The sequence below is a fragment of the Pongo pygmaeus genome, chromosome 5, assembly GCF_028885625.2.
Source record: "Pongo pygmaeus isolate AG05252 chromosome 5, NHGRI_mPonPyg2-v2.0_pri, whole genome shotgun sequence".
Lineage (NCBI taxonomy): Eukaryota > Metazoa > Chordata > Mammalia > Primates > Hominidae > Pongo > Pongo pygmaeus.
Genome location: NC_072378.2, coordinates 61,745,782 through 61,763,364, shown reverse-complemented (window position 1 = coordinate 61,763,364; position 17,583 = coordinate 61,745,782). Strand labels below are relative to the sequence as shown.

Here is a 17,583-nt window from a genome sequence, read left to right as displayed (position 1 = left end):
GAATAAACCTAACCAAGGAAGTGAAATACTTATTATGGGTACTGAGAAGAACACATTTACAGTCACCACAGTCACCCTTGAAGCAAAAGAAGTTGTGCTGATCTGCTCCAATGTAGATGTACCATACAGCACAGTTGCTGCAATTGGAGCTACTGCTTGGTTAATGTTTTGATAGTACACTCTCATCTGCTATGACATGTTGATTTTTACAGAAGGCTTAGATAGGGATACAATGAGTTCTACCCACTCTGAATCCTTTACAATTTTGTTGGGATTTTGGCAATACTTTTAGTAAAAGTATGATTAGACAATTTTGTATTCAACTGAGCAACCTATCAAGTACACAGTTAATGACAAACAATATTGAATATGCAAGAAAACAAATCATATTATTCCCATGAGCTATTTTTGTAGGATATAATGAGCTGTACTACTGTGAAATACAGTAGCTACCAGCTCTATGTAGCCAAAATGAATTTTAATTTTAATTAACAAAAATAAAATTAAATTAAAAATTCAGCTCCTCATTACATTAGCCAGATTTAAAGTACTCAATAGATAACATCCGCTAGATCCTACCATATTTGACACCACCACATTTCCATCATTGGAGGAAGCTATACAGAACAGCACCACGCTGAAGGATCAGCTTTATTAAACTAACTTTCATGCGCATCCGTGTGAAGAGACCACCAAACAGGCTTTGTGTGAGCAATAAAGCTTTTAATCACCTGGGTGCAGGCAGGCTGAGTCCGAAAAGAGAGTCAGTGAAGGGAGATGGGGTGGGGCCGTTATATAGGATTTGGGCAGGTAAAGGAAAAAGGGGGGTTGTTCTCTGGTAGGCAGGAGTGGGGGTCACAAGGTACTCAGTGGGGGAGTTTTTGAGCCAGGATGAGCCAGGAGAAGAATTTCACAAGACAATGTCATCAGTTAAGGCAGGAACAGGCCATTTTCACTTCTTTTGTGGTGGAATGTCATCAGTTAAGGCAGGAACCGGCCACCTGGATGTGTACGTGCAGGTCACAGGGGATATGATGGCTTAGCTTGGGCTCAGAGGCCTGACATTCCTGTCTTCTTATATTAATAAGAAAAATAAAATGAAATAGTGGTAAAGTGTTGGGATGTAAAATTTTTGGGGGGTGGTATGGAGAGATAATCGGTGATATTTCTCAGGGCTGCTTCGAGCGGGATTGGGGTGGTGTGGGAACCTAGAGTGGGAGAGATTAAGCTGAAGGGAGATCTTGTGGTAAGGGGTGATATTGTGGGGTTGTTAGATGAAACATTTGTAGTATAGAATGATTGGTGATGGCCTGGATATGGTTTTGGATGAACTGAGAAACTAAATGGAAGATACAAGATCTGAATAAGAGAAGGAGAAAAATTGATATTAAAGGACTAAGAATTGGGAGGACCCAGGACATCCAATTGGAGAGTGCCCAAGGGGATTCAGCATAATTACTTGCTTGGTTGGCAAGTTTTTGGGCTTTATCCTTGAGTTTTTTTATGTTGTCATACACCAGGCCAGATTGATTTAGGTTAAAAACAACACTCTTCATTTAAGAATATACAGAGTTCTCCTTTTTCAGCAGTAAGTAAGTCAAGGCCTCGGCGATTTTGGAGGACAACTGCAGCTAAAGAGTCAACTTGGGCCTGAAGGACTGATAAAGTTTGTGATATGTCTGTGGTGCTAGCAGAGAAGTCATTAGACAGGCTACAGAAGGTCATGACAGAGGTTGAAATGCCTGCTATTCCAGTACCAAGAGCAATAGTGGAGGCAGAAAGTCCTAAACCGACCATCAAGGGAATTAGTGGAATAACTCTTTTTTGTCATATCAGTGTCATGCGGGGAACAGGGAGCTTTTCGGTCCCATTTGCAAATTGAATTTTGGGGATAAGGAAAACTAGTGTGCATGTGCCTGTCCAATTAGCAGGTAGACACATGTAGGTAGAGGATCCACAGAGGAAGAAGAGACCTTGTGTGAGGCAAAACTGGAGATGTAAAGTAAAAAGGTGAGAAGGAGTGCTGAAAGGGGTGTCTTGTACCCAGACTCCTAGGGATCCAGCTAGGGTGGCAGCTGTCAGAGGTTGTAATGGGGACAAATGGGGTAACTGCATAGAGGAGGAGGTTCGATTTTCATGGTGTATAAGAAAACGTTAAGTATCTACGAGCAAACTTTCACTGTTATTTTCGGGGCTGGGTATAAGTAAACAAGAAGAGGGCCTGGGAGCAGAGTCGGATGAGCAAGGGGAAGGTAGCCAAGGATGGAGTGAAATACAGGGTAAGTGTCTTCCTAAGCAATAATTACTGCTAATGTTTTTGAGTTTGTCAGTATTTATAGAAGGCTTGTCTGTAATATGGAGCTGGAAGGCTCCAATTGTTTCAATGATGTGTGTAGTTGGGCTTCAGAGATGAAGAGTAAAGGAACATCAAGAAGGTGAAAGGTTACCTAGGGGAATTCCAGTGGGTCTTTGCTGAGAGATACATAAAGGAGAGGCCACAGGAACAGTAGTTTGTGTTGTGAGAGGTCCAAATATGGGGGGAGTAGAGTTAATATAAGGAGAAAGGTTTTTTAAATAAGTGCGGAGGAGGGTGGCAGCTTGCTGATGTGAAATGTCTGGGAAGTCTTGCTGGACCTGCCTAGAAAGTAAATGAGTTCTTCAAGAGGGTAAAGGTGAGGGCTGTTAAAGGCAGTTCAGAGGTGTAAGGAGACAGGAGATGTTGCCCAGTCTGTCTGTAAGGCGGGGACAGCTGTGTAGGCACTGGAAGAAAGGGAAACACAAAGCCAGCAGTTGTTCACTAAGGAGGGATTAGAAGTGGCTAGGAGAGAATGGGTAAGGCTGATAGTGTGGTGGAGATAGCTGGGGAGAGGTAAAGGGTGGCATAAAAATGGGAATGAGAATAAGAGTGAGCATAAAAGTGAAGAATAGAACTTCATCAGGGTGGAAGTATTGGAGGGTGCCCTGCCAGCAAAGATCATCTACCCACTCTAAGAGGGAGTTAAAAGTGGCAGTTTGGGGATAGCACCAAGAGATATCAGCTGTGATGGCTTGGAGAAACAGTGTAAACCGGCAGTGTAAACAAGAGTAGGGCATTTATAAGTAGTTGAGAACAGAGAATAGGAATATGACTAGACAGAAAATAGTACGGATGACAAGTTTTTTGGGGCTCGGCCTAAGTGGTGGGGGTGACTTCGTAAAGCCCTGTTGCAAAAAGTAGGGTAAGGACGAACAGACCTAATAGAATGAAGGGATGTATTAGGCTTATAAGGGTTATTACTGTTCTTCAGAAATACGAGTGAGTTTAAGGGAAGTAGGGGAGAGTACTTGCGACTTCCAGGAGGAAGAGGAGGGATTAGGTGGCAGGCCGATGGACACAGCTTTATTCTAGAATGGTGAACTCAGTGGGGAGGATCCTGCAGGCGGATGGCAGTTGGGGTACTATAGATGGCTAAGTAGGGTCTGGTCCATTGAGGTTGTAGAGTTTGAGGGGTCAGATTCTTAACAAGAACTGATCATCCAGCTAGGGTGTCTTCATATGGCTAGGGATCTGGAATAGGCAAGAGAAGATTAGCAGCCTGGCAAATTTCCTGTCTAGCCTGTTGGAGGACTGGAAGATAGTCACCTAGAGGGCTGGTGTCTGGGATGAAGTTGGGGCCAAGCAAGAAAGTGCATCCATATAAAAGTTCAAAAGGACTGTACCCTGTAGCATCTCGAGGACAGATTCTAATTCTGAGAAGGGTAAGAGATAAAAGTACTGTCCAATCCTTTTAAAGTTGGAGGCTGAGCTTGGTGAGGTGTGTCTTTAAAAGACCATTAGTCCATTCTACCTTCCCTGAAGATTAAGGATGGTAACAGATATGAAGGTTCCACTGAATACCAAGAGCCTGAGAAACTGCTTGGGTGATTTGACTAGTAAAGGCTGGTCCATTATCAGACTGTATAGAGGTGGGAAGGCCAAGCCGAGGAATTATGTCTGACAGAAGGGAAGAAATGACCGTGGTGGCCTTCTCAGACCCTGTGGGAAAGGCCTCTACCCATCCAGTGAAAGTGTCTACCCAGACTAAGAGATATTTTAGTTTTCTGACTCGAGGCATGTGAGTAAAGTCAATTTGCCAGTCCAGGGCAGGGGCAAATCCCTGAGCTTGATGTGTAGGAAAGGGAGGAGGCCTGAACAATCCCTGAGGGGTAGTAGACTAGCAGATGGAACACTGAGAAGTGATTTCCTTGAGGATAGATATCCATGATGGAAAGGAAATGAGAGGTCATAAGAGATGGGCTAATGGCTTGTAACCTACATGGAAGAGGTTATGAAATGACGACAGAATAGAATGGGCCTGTGGGGCTGGAAGGAGATATTTTCCTTGGTCTAAGAACCATTTGCCTTGTGTGGGAAGAGATCGATAGGTGGAAATTTCAGCGGGGGAGTAGGTGAGAGTGACCATTGTGAAGGAGAAAAACTGGCCATGAGGGACAGAAGTTGGAGAGCTAGCTGCTTGTCTAACCACCTTATCAGCATAAGCATTGCTGTGAGAGACAGAAGTTGGAAAGCTAGCTGCTTGTCTAGCCACCTTATCAGCATAAGCTTTGCCTAGAGCAATGGGATCTGAAGGCTTTTGATGCCCCTTGCAGTGAATGGCCCCAGCTTCTTTTGGAAGTAAACCGGCCTTGACCAGAGTTTTTATTAAAGAGGCATTAATGATGGAGGACCCTTGTGTAGTGAGGAAACCTCTTTCAGCCCATATGACAGCATGGTGGTGCAGAATATGAAAGGCATATTTAGAATCAGTGTAGATATTGATGCATAGTCTTTTTGCAAGAGTGAGGGCTTGAGTTAAGGCAACTAGCTTGGCTTGCTGAGAGGTAGTGGAGGGGGGCAGAGTGGTAGCCTCAATGATAGATGTGGAAGATACTATAGCATAGCCTGCCTTTGCTGGTGAGTGGCAACTAGGCCTGGTGGAACAGCCATCAATAAACCAAGTGTAATCAGGGTGAGAAACAGGGAAGAAGGAAATGTGGGGAAATGGGGTGAATGTCAGGTGGATCAGAGAGATGCAGTCATGAGGGTCAGGTGTGGTATCCAGAATAATGTGGGAGGCCAGATTGAAGTCCAGGCCAGGAACAATGGTAATTGTGGGAGATTCAACAAATAGTGAGTATAGCTGAAGAAGCCAGGGAGCAGAAACTATATGAGTCAGGTGTGAGGAAGAAAATAGATTTTGGAAATTATGAGAGCTGTAGAGAGTGAGTTGAGCATAGTTTGTGATTTTGAGGGCCTCTAAAAGTATTAGGGCAGCAGCAGCCACTGCATGGAAACATGATGGCCAGCCTAAAACAGTAAGGACAAGTTGTTTGGACAAAAAGCCTACAGGACGCGATCCTGGTCCTTGTGTAAGAATTCTGACTGCACAGCCCTGTACTTCAGCTGTGTGTAATGAAAAGGGTTGGGATGAGTCAGGGAGAGCTAGAGTGGGGGCAATCTCTAAAGCTGTCTTCAAGGAATGGAAAGAGGAGTGGGGAAAGGATTTAGGATCTATGGGGTCAGCTAGGTTTCCTTTTGTGAGTTTATATAATAGTTTTTTTAGGATGGCAAAACCAGGTATCCAAAGGTGAAAGTATCTAACCATGCCCAGGAAGGAAAGGATTTGTTGTTTTGTAGAAGGGGTTGGGGTTTGAGAGATCGGTCAGACATGATTGGCAGGGAGAGCACTTGTGTTTTTATGAAGAATTATGCCGAGATAGGTAATGGATGGAGAAGAAATTTCAGCTTTGGAGAGGGATACCTGATATCCTTTGGAGAATGAATGCTGAAGGAGCAGAAGTGTGCCTTGCTGAGAAGATTCAAAGAAAGGGCTACAAAGAAGAAGGTCATCATTATATTGACTAAGGTGAGAAGCAGAGGGGTGGAAAGAAAGCAAATCATGAGAAAGAGCTTGGCTGAAGTAATGAGGGCTGTCCCTGAAATCTTGCAGCAGCACAGCCCAGTAAGCTGCTGGGACTGATGGGTTTCAGGGTCAGTCCAGGTGAAAGCAAAGAGAGGCTGGGACAAGGGGTGCAGGGGAATAGTGAAAAAAGCATCTTTAAGATCAAGAATGGAATAGTGAGTTGTGGAGGAAGGTATTGAGGATGAAAGAAAGTACGGGTTGGGCACCACAGGGTGGATAGGCAAAACAATTTGGTTGATAAGGTGCAGATTCTGAACTAACCTGTAAGCCTTGTCTGGTTTTAGGACAGGTAAAATGGGGGAATGGTAAGGAGAGTTTATAGGCTTTAAAAGGCCATGCTGTAGCAGGCAAATGATAACAGGCTTTAATCTTTTTAAAGCATGCTGTGGGATGGGATATTGGCATTGAGGCGGGTAAGGGTGATTAGGTTTTAATGAGATTATAAGGGGTGCATGATCAGTAGCCAAGGAGGGAATAGAGGTATCTTATACTTGTGGGTTAAGGTGGGGGGATACGAGAGAAGGATGCAAAGGAGGCTTTGAACTGGGGAAAAGGTGGCAATGAGGTGTGGCTGTAGCCTAGGAATAGTCAGGGAAGCAGCTAATTTGGTTAAAATATCTCAGCCTAATAAGGGAACTGGGCAGGTGGGAATAACTAAAAAAGAGTGCATAAGAGAGTGTTGTCCAAGTTGGCACCAGAGTGGGGGAGTTTTCAGGGGTTTTGAAGCTTGGCCATCAATACCCACAACAGTTATCAGGGTGAGGGAAACAGGCCCTTGAAAAGAAGGTAATGTGAAGTGGGTAGCCTCCATATTGATTAAGAAGGGGACAGACTTACCCTCCACTGTGAGAGTTACTTAGAGCATCTGTGATGGTCCTGTAGGCTTCTGAGGTGATTGGGCAGTGTCAGTCTTCAGCTGCTAAGCTGAGAAGATCTGGGAAGGAGTCAGTCAGAGAGCCTTGGGCCAGAGTTCCAGGGGCTCTGGGAGTGACTGCCAGGTGAGTTGGACAGTCTGATTTCCAGTGGGATCCTGCACAGATGGGACACGGCTTAGGAGCAATCCTGGGCTGTGGGCATTCCTTGGCCTGGTGGCCAGATTTCTGGCACTTGCAGCAAGCTCCTGGGGAAGGTGGTTCTGGAGAAATGCCTGGCCACTGTGGTTTAGGCATTTGGAAGTTCTTGTGTGCTGGAGATGTGGCTGGGGTTTGTCTCACAGTTGAGGCAAGGAATTGCAACTTTTTTCTATTATTGTACACCTTGAAGGTGAGGATAATTAAATCCTGTTTTGGGGCTTGAAGGCCAGAATTTAATTTTTGGAGTTTTATTTAATGTTGGGAGCAGATTGGGTAATAAAATATATATTGAGAATAAGACAGCCTTTTGACCTTTTAGGGTCTAGGGCTGTAAAGCGTCTCAGGGTTGCTGCCGAATGAGCCATGAACTGGGCTGGGTTTTTCATATTTGATGAAAGTGCCTAAATGCTCACTGATGTGGGAGAGGTCTGATAAAGAAAAAGGAGCATTAACCTTGACTGTGCTTTTAGCTTCAGCCACCTTTTTAAGAGGAAATTGCTGGGCAGGTGGGGGAGGGCTACTCAGGGAATGAAACTGTAAACTGGACTGTGTGTGAGGAGCGGAGGTGATAAAAAGATTATAGGGTGGAGGAGCAGAGGCTGAGGAAGAATTGGGACCTAGCTTGGCCTGGCAAGGAGCAGCCTGGGGAGGAAGGGAGAGGTCAGATGGGTCTGTAGAAAAGGAAGATTAGAAAGACTCAGTGACGCTTGGGGTTGGGACTGAGGGGACAGGTGGGAGGGAAAGAAGGAAGATTTGGGATGAGTTGCCCTGGGCACAGAGACTAGGGAGGGACTGATGTGTAAAAGAATGCCTGGATGTCAGGCACCTCAGACCGTTTGCCCATTTTACGACAAGAATTATTTAGATCTTGCAGGATGGAAAAATTGAAAGTGCCATTTTCTGGCTATTTGGAACTACTGTTGAGTTTGTATTGGGGTCAAGCAGCATTACAGAAGAAAATAAGATGCTTAGATTTTAGGTCAGGTGAGAGTTGAAGAGGTTTTAAGTTCTTAAGAACACAGGCTAAGGGAGAAGAAGGAGGAATGGAGGGTGTAAGGTTGCCCATAGTGAAGGCGGCAAGCCCAGAGAAAAGAGAGAGTAGAGACACGGAGGGAAGGGGTTCAGGGGTTCTTACCCTCCAGAAAAGTGGGAAAGGGGTCGGGGCATAGAGATACGAGGTCGGGGCATGGAAATAAGGGATTGGGGCACAGTGATATAAGAGGTTGGGGCACGGAATTAAGGGATCAGGGCACAGAGATATAAGAGGTTGGGGCATGGAAATAAGGGATCTGGGAGCAGAGATATAAAGGGTTGGGGTACTTGCCCCTCCCCTAGAAAAGTGGGACTTGCCACTAAGGGTGAAGGAGAAGGGGTTGGGGGTTTCTTGCCCCTCAGAAAGGCGGAGAAGGGGTAGAGACATGGAGAGAAGGGGTTGGGGTACTTGCCCCTCCCACAGAAAAGTGGGACTTGCCGCTAAGGGTGAAGGACCAAGGCAGGCATCCCTGCATGGTCTGACACCTCTGAAACATGGGTGAATAATCAGAGAGGCATCCCTGCAATGATTAAACACCAGGGGAAGGCTGCCTTCCTAGTCCGTGACCTGCGCCAGAGTTTTGGTTCCACAGATAAAACGTGTGTCCTTTGTCTCTACCAGAAAATGAAAGGAATTGAAATTAAGAGAAGGGAGAGATTGAAGTGTGGCACCAAGATTGAAAGGAGAAAGAGGTTGAGGGATAGTGAGGGAGGTTGGAGAAGAGAGTAAAAAGAGGCCACTCACCAGATTTGAAATTGGTGAGATGTTTCTTGGGCTGGTTGGTCTGAGGACCTGAGGTTGTAGGTGGATCTTTCTCATGGAGCAAAAAGCAGGAGGACAGTGGATTGATCTCCCAAGGGAGGTCCCCAGATCTGAGTCACAGCACCAAATTTCACGCACATCCGTGTGAAGAGACCACCAAAAAGGCTTTGTGTGAGCAATAAAGCTTTTAATCACCTGGGTGCAGGCAGGCTGAGTCCAAAAAGAGAGTCAGTGAAGGGAGATAGGTGTGGGGATATTTTATAGGATTTGGGTAGGTAAAGGAAAAAAGGGGGTTGTTCTCTGGTGGGCAGGAGTGGGGGTCACAAGGTACTCAGTGGGGGAGCTTTTGAGACAGGATGAGCCAGGAGAAGGAATTTCACAAGACAATGTCATCAGTTAAGGCAGGAACAGGCCATTTTCACTTCTTTTGTGGTGGAATGTCATCAGTTAAGGCAGGAACCCGCCATCTGGATGTGTACTTGCAGGTCAGGGGATATGATGGCTTAGCTTGGGCTCAGAGGCCTGACACTAATGTGATTAGGAAACCTCAACACTGGGACTGTTAATGAACATTAAATATATTTAATAGGTGGAAAACATTCATATTTGGAAATGAAATTAATATTTGGAAATAAAATTAGACAAATATAGGTATAAATATTTCTATGTATACAGCATATACTTTGATGAAGTATATAGGTAGAAATGAGAGAAGGATGATAGAGCTCACAATAGCAAAGACTTGGAACCGACCCAAATGTCCAACAGTGATAGACTGGATTAAGAAAATGTGGCACATATACACCATGGAATACTATGCAGCCATAAAAAATGATGAGTTCATGTCCTTTGTAGGGACATGGATGAAGCTGGAAGCCATCGTTCTCAGCAAACCATTGCAAGGACAAAAAACCAAACACTGCATGTTCTCACTCATAGGTGGGAATTGAACAATGAGAACACTTGGACAGAGAAAGGGGAACATCACACACCGGGGCCTGTTGTGGGGTGGCGGGAGGGGGAAGGATAGCATTGGGAGATATATCTAAAGTAAATGACGAGTTAATGGGTGTAGCACACCAACATGGCACATGTATACATATGTAACAAACCTGTACATTGTGCACATGTACCCTAGAACTTAAAGTATAATAAAAGTATATATATAAATAAAATAAAATGTTTTAACAATAAAAAAGAATAATCCAAGTGATTTTCATCTAGGTAATTGGTGGCAGATAAAATGTCACTTAAATCCAATAAATAGCAATATGTTAAGTATATTAAATGATAAACATTAAGTAATATAATGTCATTAAATAAAATTGGGTGGTACAGGAAAAAGAACAGAGGTAGACACAGAGGTAACAAATAAATTTCCTTTTGCCAGAGTAAGAAATCAGTAGACAGTGTCTAAAAACAAGAAACAAAATAAATTATATGCAAATTGTATTAATGTAACCTCTAGAATAAAAATGTGAACTGTATTAAATATTAGAACTAAACCATCATACAAAAACAAACACATATTATTTAAAGACTTAGATAAGGTGAAAGTAATATTTACATATATACTGGTTGTATCAATAATGTAAATGAGAATGGCTTACCTATTAAAATTATTTCTACATTGGCTCACAAATTTTGTGCTATAGACATATACCTATGAAAGTTGATTCTTAAACATTAAAATAAACAGGTGAACAAAAGCCTACAGGTGACTGCAAACAAAATGAAAGTGGAATTTTCTATTATCAGAAATGTTAGATTTTGGTGAGAAAATATTGAATGAAGTAAACATACTCTTATTCATTACAATTCACAATGGTTGTAACAGTCTGTGTATGTATTTGCACCAAATAACATGAAACCTTTAAAGACTAAATGATCTCAATAGTTGATATCGAGGTTCATTGATATGTTCAGAAACATATAAAAACAAAGGAAACTTACAAATGCTCTCTATGAAATGAGTATAATAGTTGATAACACAACTTTAAAAATATTGGAAACAAATTATTATTGTAGTTATTACATTATGAATGTTTTTCTTATAATAGCATTTTCAGTATATTGGCATATTGGTAATGGTAACTGAAATTTTGTGTTGAAAAGGATTCTGAGGTTGCATCTGAACAGAGTGAATGTTTTTATTAAATCATATTCTCTATCATGAGGAAAAACATAAGGAATCATTGATCAGATAATTATAATTGCTTACTTATGAAAAAATAATTCTGTGTAAGTATAGGAAAATTGAATTTTATTTTACATTTACATATGTGCATAAGTACATATAAATCTCTACACACAAACATATACACATATATGTATGTGTATACACAAACATATACACATATATACAGGTGTGTGTGTGTGTGTAGAGAAAGAGATAAATAAATTTTACTGAACTCTAGTCCTGAGTTAGGAAGTTATATGAATCAGAAGTTATGTGAAGCATATGTAACAAAACTACCACTTTGGGATTCAACCTGGATTTATATCCATACTCATACAAAGATGAGTTCCTGTCCCCACAATGATAACAATCTCAACTCACACTTTCTTACATTTACATTTTTCTGTATTTGAAAAGAATCACATTCCACTTTCATAGAGAAAAGAAAAGCTATTTGCAATTTAAACAACTTCAGGAAAACATTATAGTTGTTATTGATTACACATAGAAAGAAATATAGTGTAGGTCAAATTGTTCAATAAATAAAAGTGACTGTTCGATAACTAAAAGTAAAAATATGTATATATATATGACTTGTCATTGAGTGCTAGACATTGAATTCCTAGAATTCCTAGTCATTGAACTCCTAGAAGATTTTCATAATGCATTTTAGCTGATGCATAGAATAGCTGTTAAAATTTTAATCTTGGCATGGAACTATCCCTCAGTGGATAAGATTGAATAAATTGGGTATAGTAAGTTTATAATTTTTCCAGATATTTGAAAGTTGCATATCACATATATTGCCTATGGAGTAACACTTTCCATTGCATTTTTCAAGGCTTTTCATATACATGTGATTTTATCTGACACTTAATTTCATTATTTTAAAATTTCTGTTCAATCCTACAATATGATATCGATCAGTATATATGCTGTTACAACGATCAAAGCATAAAGAAGTGATTCAGAAAATGTATCCCTATTGTTGTTTGAAATTTTAAAAAAAGACTGTAAAAAGTATGCATAGAATCAACAGAAAAACACTGAATCTGACAAAGTTGTCCTTTCAATAAGAGGAACTCATGATATTTTTGTATTTTATTATAGGTCATTAAACATGCGTATACTTAGTCCTGAAAAATAGGCCATGTGAACACCTGGCATTATTTTCCCCCTCTTCCTATGACTAGATATGGCATTTATTCAAAATTGTTTTAATGTGACCATTCCTCACTTTCTATTTAATTCATTGGACCTAGATTCCTTGGTTTATCCTTCCCTATACAACTATCGCTTAATCTTCTCTTTTTGTTATCCAATTGACCACCAGACTCTTACCTTCCATGTTGGATTTTTTCCTATATAGTTAAGTGATTTAATAGGCTATGCTGAACTGCTTCTCCTTCATTATGTTTTCATTACAGAAACATTTCCTGATTGTCAATTTTACTAAGGAATGTGGGAAAGGCATTAAAAAAAAAAAAACAGCCCTGCAGTGATGAGAACTATATATCAGTGAAACACTAGAGACCAATTAAAAGGCAACAAGTCAGTACGCCTGTGATTATGTGGTATAATCAATATGCATGAGTACCAGGAGAATAAAATATTAGGGAAAATAAGTCTGGAATGTAATTAGGTCTAATTACATTCCCTGATAATAAGCCTGATTGTCCAGTGGTAATTTTACATTTATTATTTGAGGTAATAAGGATATGGTTTTTCCATTATTCATTCCTTGATATAAGGAAATCCCTGCAAAGGATTGTCTTATTTGATAGAGAGTATTCTCAGTATTAGTTCTCCCTCTGTGGCTAGGAATTGACAGAATTTCGACTTCTCAGTAAATGTCTTGTATGCCCATGGTATACATTTTTTTAAAAGGTTAAAATAGAGATCATGTAAACATGAGATGATTCTGGGCATTGTAGATGAAAAAACATAGCCTATTTATATCTTGTTACTTTAACCTTGAACTAGAACAACACAGATTAAAATATATTTTTCTCATTAAATACGAATAGCAAGAGAGGAACAAAAACTTATCATCATTTAGGGAAAGTATAGTAACAATTTAAAAATCATCATTACCTTTAGTACCTTTTCATTTTTTGTATTTAAGCAATAATAAAGAACAAAAGAACTTAAGGTAAAAGTAAAATTTCTAGTCTTGCCATTTTCTTCAAAAACTAAGTCTACGTGAATCTGACTCTCCAGAGTAGGCCAATATAAATATGTAGTGACATTCTATGCATGAAAGCATGCACAAATCATGAGAAAGCATATTTAGGGTTTTTTCCTTTGTATTTTTCCAAGCATTTCTCAAAAAATAGCATATAATTTTATACTTTTGTTAACAATGTCTGAGAGACCGCCTTTGTTCATTCATATCAAATCTAAATACATTTTAAGATTTGTTTAGGTGAATAATACTTCATTGTTATTTTATTTTGCATTGTTTAATAATAACAAAAGTCATCATTTTTTCAGGTTTTTTTCCATTTATATTTTGTTTTATTTTGCTGTTTTGTACATTGAGCTGTCAATCCTTACCTTATTGGTGTATTTGTGTTTTTGCATATCAATAAATTTAGCTAGTTAGCTTTGATATTTTTCTCAGGTTCTCATTTGCCTTTCATTTTTGGTAATTATTTTATTTAGGACCTTTTAATTTTATACTATCAAATTTGAAAGATAGTAACTCCTTTTTAGAATATCTTGCTTTCTCTTAAGTATTATAAACATGTTCTCCGCTAATGTACACTGTATTATGTTATGTCAAAAATAACAAAAGTGTATTTGACAAACAGGTGTTTACATTTACATTTTAAGTGTTAAAAATAGCTACAAAATTCTAGGCTTGTTGATATACTAAAGCTACAGAAGGCCAGGCCAAATTTACATACATGACAGAAATCTATTGCCAATTACTGATTTGTATGAATTAGTGAACAAGCCAGCAAACATGACTGAAAATGAAGATCATATCACAAAGTGTACTGTGTTCATTTATCTTGACAAATGTAGTTTGGTAACAATTCTCTGATAATGCTTCAGGTAGACCAGTAAATTTCTTCTCACACATTTTGTGAAAATAGGTTAGTGTGAATGATAATTAGGTCTCAGTCCAGTTCTCAGCTAATGATTTGCTGCCGAGAAATGGAGGAAGACTGCTAGATATGCAATGGGAATTATGAGGTTTGTAGGCTGTGGAAATGACACTTAACAGGTTTCACTTAATGGGAGAACTATTTTATCTTTTTTGGAGTAGGATGCAATTTCATGACTATAATTTTAAAAGCCTATGGTGAAATGAGTGTCACTGTAACTGAATATGAAATATTAATGAATGAAAAACAGTTGCAATAACTAAATATGTCTATGACTGCAGAGAAAAAGTAACTCAGTATACAAAGTATTTGTATTCACAAGGGCTATTTTATAATATTTTACATTCAATATCTATTTTTAGTTTTTATATGAAGGAAAATTTTGTTTTTTTGCTTCCATCTGTCTTATATAGACGTTCTTGCATAAGCTTTGCTATGTTAACAGGAGTTCATAAAATTAAAAAAAAAACTAATTTTGATTCACATTAGACTTTAGGAAAAGAATTTTACAAGGTCCCCCATGATAAGCATTACCACATGATTAAACACATGATTTTGAAAAAAGATAGTTCATTCATAAATAGTATTTGATGTAGACAAAATCAGGATGGAAACTATCAACAGATTAATGGTACGTTGTACCAGCAAATCATGTGTTCTGTGAATTGTAGGTTTCATTTTTCTTCTGCCTCTCATTACACACATACTTAAAATATCTCCGTTTCTTTCCTAAAGGAAAACATGGGTTATCTAGGAATAAAAATTTCTTCAAATTTCCTTTTCTTCTTTTTTAAATACATATATTATGGGTCTCTTCTTTTGAGTCAGTGGTACGTGGGGTCATCTATTAAACTTTCCTCTTTCCTTTTCTTTCTCCTCTCCTCTCATTGTCTCTCCTCTCTTTTCTCTTTCTTTACAATGTTATGATTTTCTCCACTATTCTATTTCATTTAAAAAAAAAAACACAGAATGCTTGTTTATAGTCCATTTTTATGCTGTCGATAAAGACATAGCCAAGATGTTTATAAAGGAAAAGAGGTTTAATGGACTCACAGTTCCACGTAGTTGGGAGGCCTCACAATCATGGTAGAAGGAAAAAGCCATGTCTTATGTGGCGGCAGGCAAGAGAGAATGAAGGCCAAGCAAAAGGGGTTTCCCCTTATAAAATCATCAGATCTCGTGAGACTTATCACTACAATGAGAAAGGTAAGGGGGAAACCACCCCCATGTTTCAATTATCTCCCACCATGTCTCTCCCACAACACATGGGAATTATGGGAGCTATATTTCAAGATGAGACTTGGGTAGGGACACAGCCAAACCATATGAATGTGAAACATAGTAGGATTCAAAAATTTAAAGATGTGTGCATTAAAGATAGATGAATTAAATTCATTAACCCTGCCCACAATGCATAAATGTTTGCTGTCCAGAGGAATAATCTTACATTCAGGTTTGTAAGGACAGTACTAATTTGTTCCTGTTTTCCAAATGTAACTATGATAGCACTTCCTTTGATTCTCAAAAATGTCCCAGTGGGAGGATAAATGGTATGTCCTCCCTGGATATTGAAAATATTGTGGTCATGGCCTTGCTTTGGCAGATATAATTACAACTAGTGCTTTTACTTCTCATCTTTCCATCACTTCAACCTCAATAAATTTTATCCACAACTTAGTTCAAACAAGAGAATTCAGAGATATTAAAATTTCAGCAATAGATGGAAAATTCCCAATTCATTAAGAATTAATTCAAGATTTTGTCTTTAAAATAATCCTTGAATATAAAAATATTTTGCCATGTGGAATATTGAAATTTAGTCAGGTTTAATTCAGAAAAAGATCAATAAATGAAATAATTTAAAAAGTTTATTCCACTATTAGAGTTTTAGTAGTTGTTTTCTAATTTTCTTTAATATATTCATTGCCTGTGGAATCATAAAATTTTTTGTTTGTGTTAAGTTTTGTTTTGATTTCTTTTACCAATTTGAAGGAAAATAGATGTTAGAAAACCAGAAGTGGTGATTGAACCCATTTTCACTAGTTTTGTTGTCTAAAAAAGTAAACAGAAAAAATGAACAAATAAATATAAGGTTTTAAAAAAAGATTTTATCTTCTATCTAAATAAATATTAATTCATTTTATTTGACCAATATTAGATATTTGATTTGAAAAAATATTTTCAACGTAATTATGATTAGTTAGGCAGAGAGCCACTTCAAATGTGTATGTATACCTCAAAGAATTTACAATGAATAGGACACAAATTCATATTATGTAGTACCAAGGGAGTAAGTCTCATTTTCAAATGTATGTCTGCTTGCTAATTAGCCACAAACATTGAAGACAAAGTTTACCTCATTGCTGTGGAATTAATCATACTGCTCTTTATTTAATGTGAAATGCTATTTCCACACACCTTTCTATTGTACCCAAAATGGAGTATAATTCACATTCTCCATAGAAATAACATTATATTCACCATAGTATTTTGGTTTCCTGAATTTATGCTTCATTACTTTTTATTTGTCTGATTTTATTGGGTACATATAGTAATCTATAATTTTCAAAGTGAGATGCATAAGGACAGTAAAATCTAATATGGGTTTCTTATTTTTAGAGAGACAAGAAACACATCAATCACTAGCCCAGAAACATTGTAATGGTAAAAGAAATACATCCAGACCACTATCAACTTATACAATTGATTAGAGAGGAAAAACATAAAAGCTTTACTGAGCTTGCAGGAAGCAAAAATGGGGTTATAGATACAAATATCTTTTCTCAGACAAAGGAGGCATTCATATTCTAGAAAAAAAATGCCTAAGAAAGAAAGAATATGAGGATAGCTGCCAACCCCAAATTTATTCATACATCAAACATGACATAAATATGTCTTCTATTTTTTTTGTTGGGAACATTCAAAGGGACAAATAGTTTCACTATGTCTGTTACGATCCTATAACATTATGCACATTTCATAACAATGTAATTATGTCCATAATTTTATATAAAAATGAGATATTATATTTCTTAACTTCATTAAATAAAACATATTTTTATCAGATACATTATACATACTGAGAGTAAGTATTTTTTCCTTTAAATTAATTAATTCATTCAAACCATCTACCACACAAGCACAATTAGGTTCTGGTGAGAATTGATAAGTGAGTTATGGTGACTGTCCTCCAGCAACTCAAAATTTGTTCATTGCTTAGCAAACTATTTGTCATTCTAAATGTTTCAGTTTGAAAACAAAATCAAATTATACTTATTTCAAAGATATTATTAGGAAAATTAGCTTCAAAACTTAGTGACGTTATTTAATTTTAGAAACAGTACCATTTAAAATATAGACGACCTTCACTTTGCATGATTCAATATATGTGTTTCAGTTAACACCATTTAGTTAAATAACACCAGTTTCCCAGTAATATAATTCAAATTTCAGTTACTAACATATGTTAACTGTGAGTAAT

The 17,583-nt window shown here is 38.3% G+C and overlaps 1 pseudogene; it reads right to left on the bottom strand.

Annotated features, from left to right (window-relative positions):
• Positions 1-1,223: 1,223 nt before the first annotated feature.
• Positions 1,224-17,583, bottom strand: part of LOC134739781 (uncharacterized) — a 49,466-nt pseudogene continuing 33,106 nt past the window's right edge.